Here is a 22,138-nt window from a genome sequence, read left to right as displayed (position 1 = left end):
ATACATATCTTTTATTTGAAACAACTCAGACAGCGCGCATGTCCAATAGCGGGACATAAGGCGTCTAAAAGATGTCTTTTGGCTAAAATACGTCTTATGTCCCGATTTTGGACTTTGTGTTGTCTGGGAAGTGTGAAAGTGAAAGAAAAAAAGTAAGAGAGGGAGAGAGGGCTATTAGATATTTACATATAATATAAATATATTTTACATATAATACACAACAAAATTATGTTTTATCGGCAGTGTCGGAAAATGAAGTGGCTACGTAGTACTAATTTCGAAAATGGATGTACTGGCGGTAGTGTACATCAGGGGCTTTCGACAGTCTCACGAGCCGGGATGGGCTCTCTCTGGGCCAATTTCACCAGCCACGGTTAGCTTAACCGACGGTTAAAGTTAGCAGGATTGACCAATAGAAATAAATCCACCCTGCTAACTTTAATCGTCGGTTAAGCCAACCGTGGTTGGTGAAATTGGCTCTCAGGCTTCTCTCTGCCGGAGATAATCGTGAATCGTGAATCGCGGGTGTGCAACGCTCGCAGCGCCATCCGTTGGCGCGGGCAGAACGGGGCACGGCGGAGCTTTCGCGCGGCGCTGCGAAGCGGCGCGCGACTCGCGCCCCCGCCCGCCCTTTTCCCGTCTCGCTATCGGTCGTCGTCGTCGGTCGGGCCGTCTGGCGGCGCGGCCAGTAGCAGCTGACCGATTGGAGCGTACGGAGTTCGGAGTTCGGAATGGTTCCTTCCGCCCTCGCCTCGCAGTCCTCGCGCTCGTGCGTGTCCGCGTAAGCTCGTGCGTTTCTCGGCGGGGTCCGTCGACCGTCTCACGACGGTCGACGCGCGTCGCGTGTGATCCGAGAAAATAAAAAGCAAAGCCGGCGCCGCGACGAGGAACGAGGAGATCCGCGAGGACGCCGCATCTTCTGCGTCGATTGCGAAACTGGTGAAAGGCGCGCGCGACACGCGGGACGAGGACCACGACTACCACGACTACGACGAGGCTGACACGGCCGCGGCGGTCACGACGGGTCACGGCTGGAATTGCCACGGTCAACGGTACGCCGGGTAAGTAGCGATCTTCGTTTCGCCCTTCTTCTCTCGCGAGCGTGACCGCGAGATTCTTCGTCCGCTGCAGTTGGCGCGATTCGCCGACTCCGAGACTACTCCGAGATTCTCGCCGCTACGGAAAGTTTTTCACGTCTATACTTTCCCCGGTAAGTTTCTCGCGACGTTCGCGGGGAATCGTCCTATTTATATGTATGATGTACAATGTGTACATGACGCTCGCGAAACGGCATGTACGATCGCACGACGCTCCGCTCGCGAGTCGCGATTTCGTGGCGCGATCAGTTGTATTACGTCGCAATTTTCGTCCTCACAGAGACGGTGCGTGCGTGCGTGCGTGCGTGCGTCAAACCAGCCGGCAGCCGCGCGCATACGAGACTTTCGCGTTCTCGCGACTCCGCGACTCCGGGGTGACTGACACCTGATGCGTCGATGACCGTGCCATGCGTGGAAATATAGGATCCGTTCGCTGAATGGCGCGGCGCGTCTCGCGGGACGTGTCACGCGAAAAGATCGCGCGCGCCGTTTTATTTTTGTCCGACGACAAAAACTCGCGCCGCATCCTGGCGTCTCGACGCGACGCACGACGCACGACGCACGACCGTTCGCGTTACGTAAATAGGCATTCTTTTCGCGCGGTGGCGAAGAGGACGCGCGATCCGGAGAAAGCGTCAGATGGCGTCGCGTCTTTCCGGAGTGGACGAACTCACGCGGCGAGTCGCGACTTCCTGGACCGACGGCCTCGACGGGGCCGACAAACGCATATTCGCGAGTGACGACCGACAATTTCAAGGATGTATTTTTGTAAATGTATATTTTGTACTTGATGCATTCGTAGATAAACATTCCAAATTGCTGTTCTCGTTTATACATTTTATATATTTGACGCAATTTTTACGTATATTCAACACCGGAAAGTACATCGTCGACGCTGCGATTTGAAATTCTAACGTTTGTATCTCGGCATTTTAAATTCTAACGCGCGCGCGTATCTTATAGAATTTTAAATTCTAAATATATCGTATCATAGGTAAAACACACGCGCGCGCGCTGAATATGGCTTGTCAGTCATTGATAAGTGCGGCCTTATGTATGAAGAGGTTTCAGCATTGAGCGCAACATTAAAATAGTATAATTAAACATTTACACGTTATGGACAAAATACTATCATTATAACAATACAATATAAAACATTAATTTTCTTTTATCAGCTTTTTTCGTGAATTTTTTTTATCAACGTTTTGCGGACTATTCAGCTGATATCCATCGATTTTTAATTTTACACGAAATAACAATATATACTTTTATTCACGGCTAGAATTCTGAGACTTTATTTTCGACGTAACGTATTTGCGAGTTGTTTTTATATGAATTTTTATGGGAGAATTATATATAGGAAAAATTGTGCGGCTACAAACGGAAAGAATCATTTAATAAGTTGAAATTATCTGAGTTTTAATAACTTTATTTCTTTGTTAAGAATTGATAGTGCCTTAATTGAAATGTCGAAGCAATCCGTAATAGAGTTCTAAAACATAAACGATTGTTTGATGATGCGAATGAAACTTCTGAAAACGTTAAATTAAATATAACGAAACTTCATTATTCATCTAAATTGACTTTACTTTTCTGAAGTTTGGATTCAACGTTTAATCATAAGGATAGTTAGCGTTAAATGTTATACAGTTTTGGCCAAGTACGGTGATTTTCTCGGAAATATTGTTCGGGGGAAAAACGGGCAGCAAGAAATGCAAATTTATCGAAGAATCTATAAGTAAAAATTAAAAATATACGAGACGGGATTCTGAAACATCCTGTGTGAACAAGATTTAATTACTGTAAAGAGAAACTCTCTAGCTAATTCTGTAATTCCCGGCGAGGGATTTTTGAATGAAGCTATTTCACGATATTACATTAGCATTTCGTGAGTAATTTTATGCAGATATTTCGGGCATTTTAGACATTTGTATAAACATTTGTCGAGCATATTTCAACCGTTGGCGTTGTGCAGTTCCGGTGCTAATCGATTATACTATATGGGCAAAATGTTTACACGCTTGTTATCCGTTAATTTCTGTTGTAAATAATCCAATTAATAATTATTATTGATTAATTTCGGAACAATACAATTTATTACCGATCATTTTTATATACTTTACCGTTACTTTATTTATTATTGTAGAAACATGTAGCTTCTCAAAAATCTTTCAGACGTCAAAACTAATCTTACTATTTAATTTAAAAAGGTAAATAAAATTTACCTTCATCATTTGTAGAAGTATAAAAGAATATAAAGTATACTGTTAGATTTCACAGATCAGTGTCAGCGAAAATGCAAGTTAAAAATTAAACAGAGATCGGATCGCGGAAAATCAGATGTGCACTGTCGTGGAACTGCGCGCTTATTAACTATATTAATTTATCTTACTAATTTATCTCGATGGACGCTGCTGTGAAATAAAGAGATAGTAATCTATAAGCCGGGGGAGGAGGAGAATCGAGGATTTAATTGAAAATACGTGTACACTTTCATCTTACGAAACAAAAGCTCGTTGGCACATCTTCCGTGGTGCCGAAGGAGTATCGTAAATTATTCTCGCCGCGCCGCAAAGTTGAGTCTCTTCTGCCGTTACAATATTGTACGTCGTATGAAAGACGCGATGAAGCTCGGGCGGTACGCAAAATAAATACGCGGCGCGTAACACACACGCACACACATATACACACACACAACGCTGGACTGCACTGCGGCACGGTAAGTCAATATCATAAACGTAATACGGGCTGGCGAGCAAAAACAATAGTGGTCAGCCTGACAAGAAGAGTGAAATAATCCAAACGGAAAACCGCCGAGTCGTTTTCCGCAGGCTTATCGGAAATGTATCTGCGTTTGTATCTTCATCGTGCGATTATTCCGCAAAGGAAGCGCAATTACAAAGTATATTCCACCTGATTACGGATAACCTGCAATCACGTTTACTGCTCTTTATCGGAGTATATCCGTTTTGTGAAACGAGCGGCGAGATTTTTTTTTCCTTTTTTTTTGTTATCTTTTCGCTGTACGACGACTCGCCGGTTTCCTCTCTTCCGATGTCGCTCTCTCGGTCGTACATCGAGCCGAGCCGCATAGAAAATGCTGGTTTTGTATCAACGATTTTCACTCCTCGGGAAACTAAACGCGTGCAATTGAAAAAGAAGTTTAATAACGCTTTTCATGTTTCTTAAAAAATGAAAAGTCACTTTCGAGTCTTTAATATCGTTTATAAAGCATGCAATATATATAAAGATTACCTACTATTATATTTCCGCATTTCTTTTATTCGTACTCCACGATAAGAATAATTAACTGTATTCGTATGTGTCAGGAAGAGCTTATTACGGTGGCTTAAGGATTATTATTTTATTGTTCCAATGCAACAGCGTTTTACCTCATTGCGGTTTTATACAAACCGTAGATAAATTACTATTTTTATCATGCACTATATATGTGCTATCCTGAACATACTGTTTAAAAAGCCTCGTTATCTGATAAAATTTATGATGATACATATTTCATCTTCGTAACATGATAATATCCGTCGTGAAGCAGGACTGGGATAATTGGTAGGTCAATAACGCCGCGAAATGTTATTACGGGCACAGCGATAATAATGAGTGTACGTCCAGCTAGATACGTGAAACCTGCGAGCATACGTAACTAATTGACCCATTTAATCGCGCGAACAATGCGTCAAACAAAACATTAAAACGAAACCTATCCGTGTCTCGTAGCAATTTGCTCTCGCAGGTGCTTGAATAATTTGCTCTCTGAAAATTGGATTGTGACGAGCGCAATATATGTATGTTATTCTATCGCTAGAGAGTAACTGTGCTGTGTTATATTGCTACAAGGAATATGGAGGAGAATTTCATTTATCTTGAAAAACTCAATACATTCAAGACAGCGCATTCAATCGTCCTCGCTTATCTGCAACATCCGTTAGGTTTATTATTGCAAGAGATTATTCGCGTTCATCCCATAATTAGCTTGATCAATCTTACCTGAACGTTACCTGATAACGACTAGTGCTGGGAGCGTTTCCTATACCGTCGCGTCGGTCGAATAATTGTTGCGATCGTTCCGGGGTGATATACGGAGATCACCCGATAGCGACGAAGGTAAAATAGCGCCGGGCCGTGGATAGCCGTCCACCGGTAGCCGGCTATTTCGAATCGTTAACGCATATACGCGAAAATCCATAGTGTCCTTGTTTCCGACGTTTGAACACGCGCTACCCAGCCATAAATCAAGACCCCGATCGTCGGCGTCGGGTCGCTACCGACGTGGTGCACCACCACCGTCACCTCCGCGTGAACCGAGCGACACGGCATCGGCATGGCGCCCCGTGGCCGTGTATTCGCATTCGATACATATACGTGCACGGTACTCCTGGTGCTCGCGGGGTGGGACTCCAGCCAGCCTCTCGAGGGAACCCCTCGGGTTCCAGACCCGAGTTTGTCGAGCAACTTGTTGCGGTGACGACGACGTCTGCGCCCGGACGGATCGAACGTCAGCCGCGTCGTTACGTCACTCCGCCGGGACGGCGCCTTAGCAGTATTCCGGTTCTGCGTTAACGATATCTGCCTGTCTAGAATCTTACCTATGAAAGGAGCATGGCGGCAGAGAGATGAGATACCGTAGCTTCCGATTATTCCGAGGCACAATATGAGACGTCCATTATCCGCGCAGGCAGATAATGGTGCATAGCTGTTAGCCATTATCCGCGCGGGATACATCCGAGTAAATGAAGATGTGAGTGAGGCATTGAGCAACGTAACGAACGCTATAGCGTAACATCAATGTCGCTAACAACGAAATTCAAAGAGAGAAAAATTATTTCTTGCTACCGAAATTTTGTTCACCAAATGATCCGATCAATTTAACGAGCTTTGCTTCAATGAAAATGATACCGTCATCGGTCGGTCGGTCGGCGGCGAGCGCGGTTTCCGCGCGGATAATCTCTCGATTAGAGATCGATCGAGCCACCGTTAAAACGATTTGCGAAACGCGAATTTGTGGCAAAGAGATCGTGGACGCGCAGCCCCGGCGCGGTGCAAACCGCCCGGCCCGGCCCGGCCGCTTTGTAACGCCGAATTCTGCGCGTCGCGTATTCGCCGGCGATCATTCACGGTAGTTCTGTTTCCGATAGTTAAACTCGCTGTGCCTGCCTTACGCACATGACGTAAATCACGCGGGGCGCAATCTCGGTATCTCGTAATTTACGAGGTAAATGACCTCCCGTATACGCCAGTCGCGAGGTCGGCTCGGGTATACAGGGTGATTTGAAAAGAGGGTTACGAACTTCAAGGCTTGTGCAACGCTAAGCCTAAATAAGATGGAGACTGCCTTGATGCGAGCGTGTTACACGATACTCGAAGGACGGATGGTTTCCCAGTGTTATTCCGACGGCAGGTGCACCGCATTGTTCTTCCCCGTCCTCTCTCTCTCTCTCTCTCTCTTTCTCTCTCTTTCAATCTCTTCTAATTCTCTTTGGAGCGTAGAGATCCATGATCCTTCGAAAATTCGTGGCACGTGCACAACGAACATTTATTTATGTCTGTATGATATATTTTTATCAGTAATGAGTAATATTTGCGTCGCGTAAAACTTGACCGCGTACCCTTTAGGAACACTCCGTACTACTAAATGGAAAAAGTTAGAAAAAAGTAAATTGTATGTAAAAAAAAGCTTCAGAGTTTGGTCTCGTCTGGCGTAGAACTGTGCGGATTGAAAATAGGTCGGTCTTCTGATGGCTCTCTAACCAGATTTCCCGTTTCGATACTTCTATTGAGGAAAAATTATTTCATTTTCCAGCAACGAGTATTGTTCCATACAGACTGGAGTAAATCATAAATGCCAGGTTAACATTATAAATAGCTTTGTAATTAAACGGCGAATTTAATTAATTTCTCCGGGGTTAATTAAATTCGCCGGGATCTTTATGCTGTATTATTCATTTTGGTCGAATTTAATTAATTTATTGCCGCATTTTTTTCAAGCGGCCGAAATTTAAATGAAAGAATGGGCGATTGCGAAATTTCCCGACGCGATAATGCGCGACGGAGGCTTCGCCCCGTTTTCTGCGCTAAAATTCTTCGGAACATGCCGGCGGTCGTTAAGCTCGTTAATGAGTCGTCAACGAACGGTCGCGATGTACGGCGCATCTCTGTCAAATAGGTCATACGCGTTAAATGTACCGCTCGTCATGCGGAGGGCGGTCATGAAATATTCATCGCGACGACGGAATCGTGGTGTATTTATTTTTGAGCTCGCGCGTCGGGTTCCGCGAAAAAATCTACTGCTTACGTCATAACTCCGTACTCGAGAGGCGGAAAAACCCATCAAAAAGTCTTTTTTTTTTACTTACTTTGTTACATATTGTTTTACATTATAGGTTTTCAGCTCGATCGAATTTATCCTTATCTATTTTTCTAGTTTATTCTGAAAGTGTACGCGTATGAAAGAAACATGATATCGAGCTTTTTCATGAACTCGAAAGGAACATCTTGGTAACTAAGCTGAAATTACCCAAGATATTTTATCTGTTGTGTATTAAAAAATTATGAGAATCTCTTATTAATGTCTCTTATTAATGTTTTGCTTAAAAAAACTTGATTTCCTTAAATTCCTTTTATTGTAATATTTCGCAGATCCTGAATGTTGGCTCAAACAGGTTTAAGTTCTTAATCTAAAAATGTACTTTGTACAATTATATAAATTTGCAATTATATATTTTATTGCAATATGAATTTATCATGTGCAATTAAAGTATTTTTATTAAATAAATATTGATATTTTTTATTGTCACGTGCAATATTGGAACTTTGGTCATCCGGAACAAGTTCAAAGAACTCATTTTATGATTTATAAAGCTTTTACAGTGGTAAAGAGCTTCAAAATCTAATAGTCACAGTTATTTTCTTTTTTCTTTGACGTACGCAATTTAATGTTTGACTGATGCGATTATTATTGCCAGGTAGACACGTCGACTAAAGGCGCATTAGGGACATATCCGAAGCAACGACAAAGCAGACACGAAATGCAATAACATATAACTGCATTCGGGTTACTTAATTCGATTACGTGTACAAGACGCGCGTGCCGCGAATCGCGCATCGAAACCAGTTTCCACTAGCGCACAGTTTCCACTCCACTAATTTCCGTTCGAAAGTGTTCATGGTCACAGGAGAAATGTTGCTTATACATTGCGACAGGATGACGTTATCTTGCGTAACGAAATTTTCGCTCGAGAATCGATTAGTCGAGTAATGCTTCTTTAATCAACGATGACTTAAAAGCTGTTATTCATAGCCGATCATTATTTGACGAGTCATACTCTCAATAATCTTTAATTCATAACTCGTCGATTCACGAATCATTTGTTACCTCTTTGCTGTCTCGAATTAATAGAAAGGTTTTCAGTAAGATGAATAGACGAACAGATTGTGAGGCATCTTGTGTAATTTCGAGTATAAGCCAAGAGCTATCTTACGTTAAAAACTTTTTTAACTTAATGAAAACAACTATGCGTTTACAACGTCTTAGTAAACTACGCAATCGAGATAAAAGCAATGATGTGTGAAAACTCGCGCAAGTCTATCTAGCAATGTTTTACATACTTATGTCGACAGATCCACGATCGAAAGGATACGTTCTCTCGGCGACTGATGGAAAGTGGAAAACGAGACAGGATTTCAAACATTTTGTAATTGAAAAGTCAGTAACGCCACGACATTCTTGCGGAACGGAAGTCAACTCCAAATTAAAAAAAAAACTCCATTTTTTAATTGTGAAATGTCATATATGATTTCGTGAAAAGAAACTTGGAATAAGTGAATTAAGAGTAAGTGAAATGTGAAACGTAATATTTCCATGAAATTTATCGGCTTGTGTCAGTTTAGTTAGCGGAAAATATAAAATACTCGTTATTCATGCGAATTTATTTTACCTGACACTCGTCAGAGCGGTTCTCAAAGCGTCGCAGGCATTACCGCGCCATCGCGGCATCGCGCTGTAGAAAACGCTACGTAGTTAATGTAACAACATCAACGCGCAATATGAGACGCGGAGTTTTCTTTCTAGCGAGAGACAGACGGGTCGTATTTCCATCCCGAAAGGAAGTCTCTTAAACGTTAATGTTATGCAAACGCGAAAGATACGACGACGCGACGGGCGGCGGGCGGCAGGTTCGCTTCGTTTCTCGATCTTTTTGTAGCGTTAAGTGTGTCGGATTACAGATAGAACTGTAGAAGTATCGCGCTCGTTCGTTACCGTTGCGGTAATGAAATGAAAACATCAATGGGCAATGAGGAAAGCGAGGATCGCTTTTATACATGGGCGCTGAGCGAAAGTACCAAAGGCGAGTGACGTATATTAAGGCGTGATAAATGGAAGATTATTAGTCATTAGATTACAAAAGGCAGATAAAATTTTGCAGGCCAGTTCTGCATTTTTGTTTTGTCTAACCGACGTTATTTTACGAACTTACGCGCGCGTTGTCGCGTTGTGAAAAACTAATTTATCCTCCTTTCCTTCCCCGGAGGCACGCGGTGAGAATAAATAAATGTCCGAATTAGCGCGCGTCCCGCGAATTTTGCCTCGCCAGCGCGGCGTTGCAAAATTTTTGAATTTTATGTCGTTACAACGCGAAAGTATTTTACCTTTATACGCTTATATACGCGGCGTAAGTATACAAAGTGCGGGCACTCGGAAAAAATGTACCTAGTTGCATAGCTATGAATAGTCGCTACAGGAGGTATGCAGGCGGAGTTACGAATATTTCGAGTGTTCGTATTTATTTCGATAAACATTTTTCTCTCGTGTGATTTTAAAAGCTATACAAGTAGAAACGCGTAGAACGAGAGAAATTAATGTCTCTTGGAGTTTTAATTTTCGGAGAGAAATACGTGGCTATTAATTCTGGATTACTCTTGTGCAGAAACCTATGAGTGAGTTTAAATTAGTAAACTACTGAGCGTTAGATTATACAGTGTCTATTGATTATAATTAATTTACAAAGTTTATGAATTAAATAAATAATTGAGAATTTTATATTTTATAATTTATTGGATATATTACTGTACTATTACAGTAAAAAGTCTACTAAATTCTTATTGTATTATTACGTATTTTAATCCCTTTTTTGAATTTCTGTCAAAGAGTACTTTCATGAATTATCAAGTCTGATCGTGAGTGACGTTTCGCCTCGAGACATTTTAGTGAATTATTAAACGGAAGAAGTAATCTGGGATAAAAGTGTATCCATACAGTTATAAAGAAATAGAAGGTACTTTATATTCCTGATGGCGGAATATTTTGCGTGCAAATTCGTTTGACCTGATTAAAGTTTCATCGGAACTTTACCGGCGACCTGTGTTTACGGTCGTTGGTACAGATTTCCGCGAATGCACACTGAAATCTGCGTGCGAGACTTGCGCTTCGTGTATACGTCGCGTGTTTGCGAAACTCCCTTTGTTTTAAGATATATTTACTCGAGGCACAACCTTACACCCGGGCTAGAATAATGGCTCCATACATCGCGCCATTCGAGGATTAGTATGCGCGCGAGATAATCCGGAAAGCAGCTATTCGAGATACGGTGCCTTCAATCTCGGCCATAGAAGAGAGATTTCGGGATGTTTCACGAGAGCAACGAATGGGAGGAAGCCGATAAACGAAACGTCGTCGCAGGCGACATAGTAAAAATTTAAAGCACGTTGACGATAGAAACGCGTAAAGCTTATTAGAGCTAGGATAAAATCTTGGCTTATAAAAGTTTAGAAAATACGTGTGATTTCAATTTTTTGTAACATACGCTCTAACAAATAATTATGAGAAAGTATTTTGAAGTAATATTTATTGGCTTTCTCAGAGAGAAATGATTTACGTTCAGTGCGATCTTCGAAATATTACGGGACAATAGATTTATTGGACGTTGCTGCAAATGCTGTAACGAATATACATCGAAAAACGCAGCTTTCTAATTTGATTTGCCATTCAATTAACAGTTCAAATTAGCGTCTCACAAAAGTTGGAGATTTATCCGTTCCTAGCCGCCGTGATTCCGCGACGTACGAACGAGATGTTTTTGCGGCACGAAAATTGGCACCACTCGCCTCGTCCTGCGGCGGCTTACGACCGTGATTCGATGGGCAAAAAGCGAGATAATTGAATTCTGTTCGGCGTAGTGGAGGATCGTCTATCGCACGTTTCGTGTGGGGGGAAAGGGTGCGAAAACTCGGAATTGTAGCGCGAAGGATCGAACCGGGATTGTGCGGCGAATCTCGTTTCAGGTAACGCTTTTGTGATTTATGCTGTTAAACGCAGTGTGCCGTTCTCTCGGCCATGCTCTATAGCATTCATTATGCACCGACCGACCGACAGAGGAGCAAATAAAGTCTTTGACCTTAAACTCGAGATCGAGCCAATGTTCGAGTCAATGCTCGAGTCAATGCGTGATGTAACGCTGATCGTTAACCTGCGCGGTTCCAATATCCATCCGTTGCGTTCGTTTGATGTTTGCTATACGCGCTCGACCAGGCGAGACCGGATTGCAAGTCTCCTATTATGATTCAATCGACAAGACCGTTACGTGTAGGGAGTGTCCGAGATCGACCGTTCTGTTTCTAATGACTCACCTTACACAATTTTCGATCGGCGTCAATAAACAGTACACTTTGTGCAATTTTAGTTACAAATATTTTTCTACGCTATTTCGATAAAAGATATTTTTCGAAATGAATTAAATCGAGGAGTTTTAAACTTGAATAAAGTCAAAACTTGAAAATGTGTCAACTTATATCGGATGTTAAATTTATTTAATGGACAATTCTTCGTAAGAATGGAATTTTTACGAATTTATCTCCTCTATAATATATTACATTTTAAAATCGTGAAGTGACATTTTTGTACGAACTTTCTATATTTACGCATTCTCGCGTATTTACTGTACTTGAAAAACATCTCACGGAAGCTGCAGCGCACTTTCGTAAAAGAATCGCGTCGCTTTGACGTGACACGTGATATTTGATTATCGGAAGACATCTACTTTATAAGCGAGCGTTCTTCTCAGCGTTCCATAAAACTGAAACTTTCGGGCTCCGACATTTCGTATGCAACGACCTCAATAGTCGGGAGGCATCAATTCCGGGCAGATTGTAGAATCCCGAAAACCCTCGGAAAGTTCGTGATTCGACGGAATATCGGTGGTGAATCTCGACGAATCCGAAGAAATTTCCGCCGATCTCTCTCTTTCTCACCGCATGGATCACGCGGGCAGCGAATTTCCGGATATCCGACCTCGTATTCGTCGGTGACGGTTTGAAACGATAATGAGGACGACGTTCGAGCTATATACATTCCAAGGAAGGTTTGTTACGTGCGCGGTGTTGGATCGACGCCAGATCGTTTCCGGGACTCGCCGACCACGAATGTCCCGCGCATTGTTTGGCAAATATTAGACAAAGGACGAAGGGATTTCTCCGACATCCGTTGACGCTTGCCAATCTGATTTTCGTCGGGCATAGGAGCATAATGAACCACCACCCGGGCCGGTAAACTCGACGGAGGTGTTATGAAGGACTCCATATAACGCTTTGGGGCAATCCTCCGTATAGTTCTCCAGCATTCAAAGCAATGTATGATTATACATAGTTGAGAAACTACATCTGTGTAAGGTCTCCATAAAACTTAATAATATAAACTGATTGTTACATTATTATATGTTTTGACAAGGAGATTAAAGTGAAGACGAAAGACTTAATGTATCTGCTTATTTGCAAAAATTGCGGAGAGGAGTTAAAGAAAGTAATATCGCTCGTATGTATTTCTAAAATTTTCTACAAGTTACGCACATCTTATACGTACTTATTGTAATAAATTTTAGGGATTTATCATAAATAAACTGACTCCTCATTCTCTAAAAAAAATATTGATTGTTAAATTTAAATTTAAAATACTGGCATATTAAAAGCGGAGTTGTATACTGACGAAGAACGCCACTGACATTTTACTCGCCATTTAATTTAAAGCTATTTACTTAAGCGAGACATTAAAACTCGACGTCTCACCACGAAGATATTTAACGTCAAGGATCACAGAACCGCGACGTCTTTCCTCGAAACCTCCGCTAAAGACACTAAATTTATCCGAGTTCTCTGTCATTACCCATTTAACAGCGGAACAACAACCCGTACGGCAAGCTAACTATTAACGAGTAAATCGCGACAGGCGGGATTCGGCAAGATCCTCTCTTCCGTAGTTCGCGTATTTTCCTAAATCTTCGCCCGGCTCTACGAGCGTGTATATGCGTGTACTCGTACTTTACGATCCCCCATGGCGCGACAGACGTGAATACACGACCGTATCCCGGCGAGATTACTGGGACGCTCCGCGAGATGTTTGCGGGGCAATTTGCGACGCAATGATTGCGAGAGTCTCCGTTGCCGCAAACGAGACGACACCAGCATCGTCGCGTCGACGAGTACACGCTGTGTGTTCCGAAGAGGTACTTAGTCAGAGCAGAGTCGCTCTTCCAGACGGGCGTCGCGTCAACCCCTAGGTCGATCCTTGAGTCATAAACGCGAAGATGCGGCGCACGCTTCCCAGAAAACGTTAAGTAAAATAAATAGGAAGCATTATCATAATTATTAATTTACAGAAAGTTATGATTATATAATTATTACAATTGCATTTATCACAATTCAAAGAAATGTGGTAGTTCATAAACCTTTCTCTTCAGAATGTCTCTTGTCGTTGATACGCAGAAATCTCTTCTGTCCTTCATCTGCGAAGGAAATGATGAGCGAAGGACAGGCCGCACGAGTTGCGCGACGTTCTCGAATATACCTGTGCGAGCGTCAGGCGCAATTACCGTTACGAGCGTAGACGAAAGACGCGACCGCCGCCGCGCCGTGGCTGCCGGTAAGGCTGCGGTTTTCCGTTCGGGACAGTTTTGTCGCGCGCGTTTCGCGGTTTTTGCGGCGAGCCGCGCGCTGGTTTAGTCGACAAGGGAAACGGACAGGAGCGCTAACGATGGTTAACGAGCCCGAATGAAACGATGAACGGCGACGCGGTATGCGCGCGACACAATATGTGCGTGCGACACTCTTCTCCTCCTCCTCTCGTCACCCTCTCGGACCTCGCGCTAAATACATCTGTCAACAAACGCAGTTTACGTACAATCACACGCATACCGCAATTTCATCCAATACCACGACTACCAAACTGCGGGACACTTCGCGTAATCGAATGATGCACGATGTACACATATCGTCTCTCGTTAAAAGGAAATTAGAATCTGCCGGTAATTTGTCTTTTATAAACTGTATCCATCAAATGGTGAAAAAAAAAATATAGGCCATATAGGGTTCTATATTTTGATTGGTTCACGAATCGATGTTATTTATAGACAGAGCCCGATGGAGAAAATATCGTAAAAACATATTTCGCATGCCGGGTGCGAATCACAGGATACTTCGAAAAACCTGGCTTGAATGCGAAATATAAATTTCGAAATTCTGTGGGAAAAGATATTTGAAATATATGAAACATTCAATATTGTCGCGGAATCCGCAATTTCGCCTGTGTTATGTCTTCCTTTCGTCGACGTTATGTGCCAGGCTGCGTTCTACGTATTCTGCAATGAAGAATTACTTCGTGTCGCTGGTTTCTTTCGCGTCACGGTGAAGATGAATTTTTTTCGCTGACGACGGCGAGTTCGTTTCGCTGAACGAAACGCAAGACGCGAAACAGCAGTGAGCATTCTCCATAAAGCGACGTTAAGGAAGTCGACGATAGACATGGAGAAGAAACATTGTGGAGAAAGTAAAAAACCGAGAGAGAAAGAGAGAGAGAGAGAGAGAGAGAGAGAGAGAGAGGGAGAAAGAGAGAGAAGTGTGAACATGAAAAGCAGCAACACCTCGTTATTGCACGAGAACGTAAAAGCGAAATACCGTCGAAGGAAAAAGGAGTCGTTGAACGAAGAAGAAGAAAAAAAGAAAGAGAAGAAAGGAATTGCGAACACGTGCAAAACGGAGCTCGCGCCTCTTGGTTATTATTTTACGTGAACGTGCGCGCGCGCGCGCACATCTAACGATTGCACTTGGTTATACGGTCGGAAATCGCACCGTCGAGAGAATTCCGTCCACCGGAATTCCATGCTCGCGGAATGAGTCAATACAACGAGTTCGGTCTAGCTCGCTTTTCTAACGCCGCTAACACGAAGAGAAAACGGATTCGATAAAATTACTTAAATTGTCTCACCGTTTCGAGTTCGATTTGTCGTTCCGAGAGCAACAATCGCTTTCTCGACGCTTAACTTTATTTATTTCGAAGAAAAGAACGATCTGCGCAAAACTGACGTTTATGGACCCCTCACGTCTGCTAAATTATGTAAGTCTGGTAGTGCAGTTCTAACCGAAATTATGTTAATTTTATGTCATTTTTTAAAACCTTTTGTTTAACGTTTGAAAGTCAGGAAGCGCACCTTTAGAAAGTAAGCGCAATATTCTAATTCGGTAGAAGAAGCAATGTTCCACACGTCGAATATTTTGCTCGAACGGTAGAACATTCGGTTAATGGAAATGATGAAGATTCTATTATACTACATTACCGAAGATATCGAATTAGTAAGCATTTAATACCCGTAATGCTCAATATAATCGGGTATTCGGAGGCGAGGTACTCCAACATCGTCAATGCTATTGCGAGATCTGCGCGATGCCTCGCGAGGTAAGGGACCGAGGCGAGGGGAAGACTGAAGAGAGGAACGAGACGAGAATCGGTAGAATTCGATCTCGCGAAATGGCTAAAGTGGCTAATTGGAATCCCGGTGTCGAGAGTGTTAGAGCTTCGCTCGCTCGCCCTGCTCGTAGTACTAACGCGATAAATTCCACGAGAGAGCGCGACTCGCTTCTCCTCGATTCTCGTCTCGGTTATTTCGACCGGTCCCTCCCCGCCCTGCACCCTTCGCTCTCTGCTCTTGGCGCACGATTCGAAACGTGCCCTCTCACCCTGCCCGCCTCCTGCCCTGCCAATCCCTCATTTTTTCCCCCCCTAATACTACGTCGATCTTTTTTCCCGTCGCCCTCTCCCGCTAAATTCAATTTCGCTGGTTGGATCGATAAGTAATGAACAGTATGACGAGGCATCTGATAGAGGCGGAGTTACTTCCGGTTAATGTCTCCCGTCGGAGCAATGCACCGAGGGGCTTCGTTACTTTGAACCATGTAGGCTTCCGCCTATCGATTGATACCAACCTTTTTTCTTTAAAACGGCTATGTATACAATATAATTTTATCATACATTTTCTATTTTTTAGTTTTTTAATGTAGGATCATCTTTTTGTGTCAATATTTGTATACTTTAGTACTTTACCAGTGCTCGTGATATATTAGGTACTTGATTATTTTGATTTAAAAAAAAAATGACAGATCGGATAGTTTGAAACATGAATCTCGCTTCGCTCGGCGGAAATAAAATTGTGACTTTTCGCGGATTTTCGAAACGTTGCCTCGAATGCTAAATTCGATTTGTGACGGTGGTCGTCGTGTTTGTCGCGAATCGCGAGTTGTGGCCTTTCGTATTTCGATTGAACCCATCGATCGTCAGTTGTGACACCCAGTGTGATGGAACAGTAACAAATGCGTGACAGTTGCTAAAACTAAAGTTACCATCGACCTATGTAACATCTGGTCTCCCCAGGCTGAACTTTTAGAGAAATACTATTCGCATTTCAATGCCTCGATATTTTTTGTCTATTTAGAGTTCAACGAACACGTTTACAATACTAACCCTTACATAAAAATATATACTTTTAAATTTTAGGCTTATAATAATTAGTGACAGTAAATAATGCGTGGTTCAGTTCTGCTACATTATTTTTGAATGACGGATTTTTCGAACGGTCTGGAAACGATTTCCGTTCAGCGACAGTACCAAATGAGAATGTTGCTTATCGGAATTTTTTGTTCTTTAATTTTACACTGTAAAAAATTTAATGCCCCAGAAAGTCCACTCTAAATTTTGTGTTAAAATAACTCATTCATCGTGTTATTTTAACACAAAATTTAGAGTGGACTTTCTGGGACATTAGATTTTTTACTGTGTATGAATAATGACTCTACTTCGATACTTTTGTTAATAAAAAATTGATTCAAAAAACGGACTGGGGGCACTCGGTATATCCTCGTGTATTTACGTCACATCGGGTTACATCGGTCACTCAAGGATGTTACGGAGACCGTCATTAGATTAATTAAACTCTCTCGACGGCGAGATGTCTCGCGTCGGGTCGGATCGTACAGAGGTACGACGATCGTTACATCGGAAACAGGAGTAGCGTCCTGTTGGTCGGACCGGCGATATAACGAGGTTAATTAGTCCGGCGAGCGGAGGGAGGAAGCTCACCCCCGAAATCCTTCTATTAACGTCGTCAGCTGCGAGCGCCATTACTGTCGTATGGCCGTCGCATAACCCGGAGCCCTATCGCGTCTCTCGCAGTAACCGAGAGTGGTATCGCTAATTTGTCGATTAATTTACGTATTGTCGAAAGACCTGACTGAACGGCCGACAATCAGGAAATCAACATTCGTCCGGCAATATGCAGGGTATAAACAATCGGGAAGTGCTGAAATTAAATAGCTGTTATTTTCTAATGAGCCAAAAGTGAATTAAACATTGCAGAAGAAATTATTTTTATTAGCACACACTTAGTGCAAAAGTATTTTTATAAACGTGTAAAAATAAATATTTAAAAAAGATGCTAACAATTCGGTTGATTGACATCACTTACTTATTCTTTTTTTAATACGACAAGAAATAAGTGAAAATCAATAAACAGATAAATATTCTAGATATTAATACAAAAGCGATGTCGATATTAAAATACGACAAGTTTTTTTCCTAATGGAAAATATTCCACCGTATATTATATATGATTAATACAATACAAATGAGAAATGGTCTCGGGAGCCGAGAATGAGAGTTGTATTTGTTGTATCACAGGTGACTATTAAAGCGTCGTTGATCACCCGTGGTGAGGCATATCCTGTCCTAAGATTAAACGACCCTGTGGAAGCCGTGCGTCCAACGAGGGATCTCGAGGGTGAGTTTCACAATTGTGGTTATGAAATTTTGCGTTCTGTATTCCCACAACAATTCCGCGCGATAATTTCGCGATGTCACGCGTTTGTAATGCTATCAAATATCGTCCGTGTGCGCGCGTCATTTTTTAATTGCACTCTTTTTATTTGAAAATATTTCATGTGAAACGCGCGGCCAGAGAATCGCCGCTGGTTTGCCGGAAAAAATGACATCGTCAGAGCGTTACGGCGCGGCGCTTTTTTCCGCCGCGACAAAAAAGGGCGTAAAAAAAGCGCACATACTCACACGAATTCGTGCATGGCTTGTCTTTTTTTTCCCTTCTTGCCGAACTACGCTTTTTCCCTTCGTCTCGTCGTCGGTGAGAAATTTTAAAACATTCCACTTAAGGGTGAAATCGGCCGGTTACAGCGGGGAAAATTCTTTTTTTACTCTTCTCATTTCGCAAACCTGCGGGAATTGTTCTGTATAGCGCACCACCGAAGCGGGAATTAGAAATCGATTTCTTCGCCCGTAATTAAAATCCTATGAAATTTCGTCCGTCGATAGTCCCGCATTCCCAACGGTGAGATTATGTCGAAAAAAGGAAAGCAGAACGAAGCGAACTAGCTTCTCGATTAACGATGACAAGACAAAACAAGTACAAAGTCGATCGGACAAATTATGCAGTTAATACAGCTCCATACTGTACTTTACTTACGTATACACTGAGAAAAAAATGTTCTGGATTTTAGTAAATATTAGTTTGCATACAACTGTGACTCTATTTACTCAAATAAAGAAAATTTTTCTTTTTATTAGTATATTTTTTTCCTAGTGAATACAAATATACTAATAAAAAGAAAAATTTTCTTCATTTGAGTAAATAGAGTCACAGTTGTATGCAAACTAATTTTTACTAAAATCCAGAACATTTTTTTCTCAGTGTACGCAACAATAACTTAAATAAAATACAAAAGGTTTTTCTTTTTTTAATATATCTTGAATCATCCATATTTTTTATTTTATTTCTTTAATTACGATGTAACGTTTGAATATTAATCATAGATAGCCGACAGCATGTTACGGAACAGTTTCGAAATATTTCTGTGTAATATCCAACGGTAATAATTATCGCTTCAGGTGCATCAAGAGATAGAATTTACTGTTAGGTATACATGTAATTTGATCGAGGTGTGCGATATTTATATTTAAGCTGGTTGCGAGGGAGATGGTTGCGTTTCGTTCATCCGAGTAAATACCTTTTCTTTCTGTGCGTAAGTCCGATGATAATTTTCATCGTCTTCGCAAAGTGGATAAAGCTCCGTTCCGGCCGGTTTAGCGCGCGAATTAAATGCACCATACAGTAATCGTCAGCATGCCGACATTTTGACATTGCTATCGCGTTAATTACCTTGCCTATGCGGATATATATATAAATGTGTGCTCGAAATCACCTTATTAGCGTGCGTGTAATGTCGCAGACACTGTTTACTATTATTTAAGCGCTTCAGGAATTAACCCGTAACGATAGCGTGGAATAATTTCCACGTTTCGCAGAATAACCTTTGTCGCTTGATTCATTTCTGTCAGCATTGGTCTACAAAATTTTTTTAACGCTGCTACAGTGATATTTACACAGACTTTTGCTAAATTTATAATTTTTATTTTTTACGAAATGAACGAAGTCGTATCTCGAAATCCGCAAATAGAATAATAAGACAAACGCGATTGTCTTTTCATTCAATAAATAAAAATGATGAAAAAATCCGAGTTTTTTAAATTTGAAATAATAAGATAAAAATAATGAATTTTTAAAAAGATGATTATAATCGAAAAATATTCTGTGTTTAAATTTTATCAATGACAAATTCAGCCTGCGAAATTAAGTGTAAATTGCTCCGTGTTTTTGCAAATTGATTTTTAAATGAATTTTGCTTGACGAATTGGATTTTGAACGTCTTTATGAGTATATAAGTGTTTAACACGCGCGGGCACGTCGCACTCCATTGATGTCAAGACTCAATTATTTTACAGAATCATTAAGAGTATATTGATGTTAAACTGCTCGTTATCGCGTAATCGCTTTTTAATCTCGTTCGATCTACGTCGATTATAAGAACGAGAAGATTCCACGAAGACATCTATACACAAGAGAAAATTTGTCTTCGTTAAAAGGGAATTAAGGGATTACTAATTTGATTATTAGTACTCCAAACTTCGTCTTAGTTCACGATGTTATAAGCTACAAACGCTTAATTAATTTATAAAGCTTGAAATTGCACTTAATAACAATTTACTTGGAAACTTCAAAATTGTAGAGTATAATATCATGCGAGAAAAAGAGTTTCTAGCTTTTCCGACGGTTTCAAAATTTTAGAATAACTCAAAAAATTGCAAATATTTTGCACGAGGATTTAAAATGCAAAAGAAACATATCGCTTTAACGCGATACATAACATTCGATTATCGGAAAACGTTGACTTTATCGAAACACTACACGAAACTGAAACTTTTGGTACGCGATATTCCATGGCACGTGCAACAACCCGCTGGAATTTTTTGGGGAGAATTTTTCGGCGAAAAAGAGAAGAACGGCGGATTTCTTTTTTCAGGACCGTGTCTTTTTAACACCATTGACGTGCGACATTGCGACGCAATTGAATTTTCTTATCTCTCGACGCCCTTAGCAAATACCGGGCGCTATTTTGGCACATGGGGAACAGTCTTCTGGAAGCGAGAGGTTTCGGAGAAAGGAAAAGGAGAAAGAACAGCACCGAGATAGGTTTAAGCGAAATTGGTTTTGGTCCGGACGTCTTCGAATGTTGCCGAGGGGTAGAGACGTCTTTAGCTGGGTAACGAGATTGCCGCGACGTGTTTCAGGCACACACGATACGTACTGTTACGTCCCCTTTGAGCGAGACTTGTTGGACGCGCGCGAGTTGCGCGGATGTAATACTTGTACGCGACCAGAGACATATCATCGTGTATTCACATGTGTGCGTCCAACGACGCATACCAGACAAATAGAACACGACGTATGAAGAAACACATACGCTGCTTTTGGTAATTTAACTTGAGAAACCCGACCAAGCGCCAAGGGCCAAGCGCTTTAGGCCAAGCCTAAAAAAGTATACACTAGTTTCATACTTTTCTAGGAACAGTCAGAAAATTATCCCTTTAAATTTTAAATAATCCAAATTCGAATGGATTCGAATGTTGAAGAGTTAAACTGTTATATTTACATGTGTTATATTTACATAACACATGTGTAAACTGTTATATTTACATGTGTACGCACGTTTATCGAATATTAAAATTATGAGTTAAGAAAAGCTTATATAAAATTATATGTTTACTAATTAGATCGGAAGCAGAGCGATCGCCAGATTGTTTTAGGTGCATTAATTTAATAGTAATAATTGTATAATTTCTTCCTTCATTAATTGATTAAAGCAATGGAATTCTTCGAAAAGCGCAATGTTTTACGTTAATTTGAAATGCTCGGGTATCTGAGGGTTAAATAACGGGATGTCCAGAGGGATTAACCAGAAGCGAAGCTGAATCTAATTTGCACGGTGGCGTTCGGTGGTGTTCCTTTTTGGACGCGCGCGCGTCCCTATTGTACGCCGGGTCGTGTCCGGATTGCAATCCACGAAGCACTTCTTATCAAAGTGGAAGGACGCGACACTCACACGTGCCGCGTTGTAATTATCTCGACATACGATCGATGCAAATACAAATGCAAACACACACATAACGCGCTATACGTTACTCTTACATAGCCGCAGCAAATTACATCGCGCGGGCGCTCGCGGCACTCGCGGAATTCAGAGGAATGCCCTCGTCTGTGCCAGCAGCGATAGAGCGAATAAAGTGTCGGACGTAATAACGTTTCGCGGGGTACGGCGTGTCTGCCTATTGCCCCTCTGCCGCCCGTGCAATTCGCTGCAAAAAG

General features: G+C 41.7%; 1 protein-coding gene across 3 annotated transcripts in view; it reads left to right on the top strand.

Annotated features, from left to right (window-relative positions):
- The first annotated feature begins 678 nt into the window (after nt 1-678).
- LOC112455856 (protein-tyrosine sulfotransferase) overlaps nt 679-22,138 on the top strand; it is a 69,759-nt gene continuing 48,299 nt past the window's right edge. For all 3 annotated transcript variants that reach the window (XM_025018057.1, XM_025018056.1, XM_025018055.1), the window contains exons 1-2: nt 679-1,061; nt 18,106-18,205. The gene's annotated coding sequence lies outside the window, so the exon portion shown is untranslated. The remainder of the gene's footprint in view (nt 1,062-18,105; nt 18,206-22,138) is intronic.

Source organism: Temnothorax curvispinosus, unplaced genomic scaffold, assembly GCF_003070985.1.
Source record: "Temnothorax curvispinosus isolate PA1 unplaced genomic scaffold, ASM307098v1 QBEX01006423.1, whole genome shotgun sequence".
NCBI lineage: Eukaryota > Metazoa > Arthropoda > Insecta > Hymenoptera > Formicidae > Temnothorax > Temnothorax curvispinosus.
The sequence above is the reverse complement of the archived record's forward strand: the minus strand, read 5'-3'. Positions and strand labels throughout refer to the sequence as shown.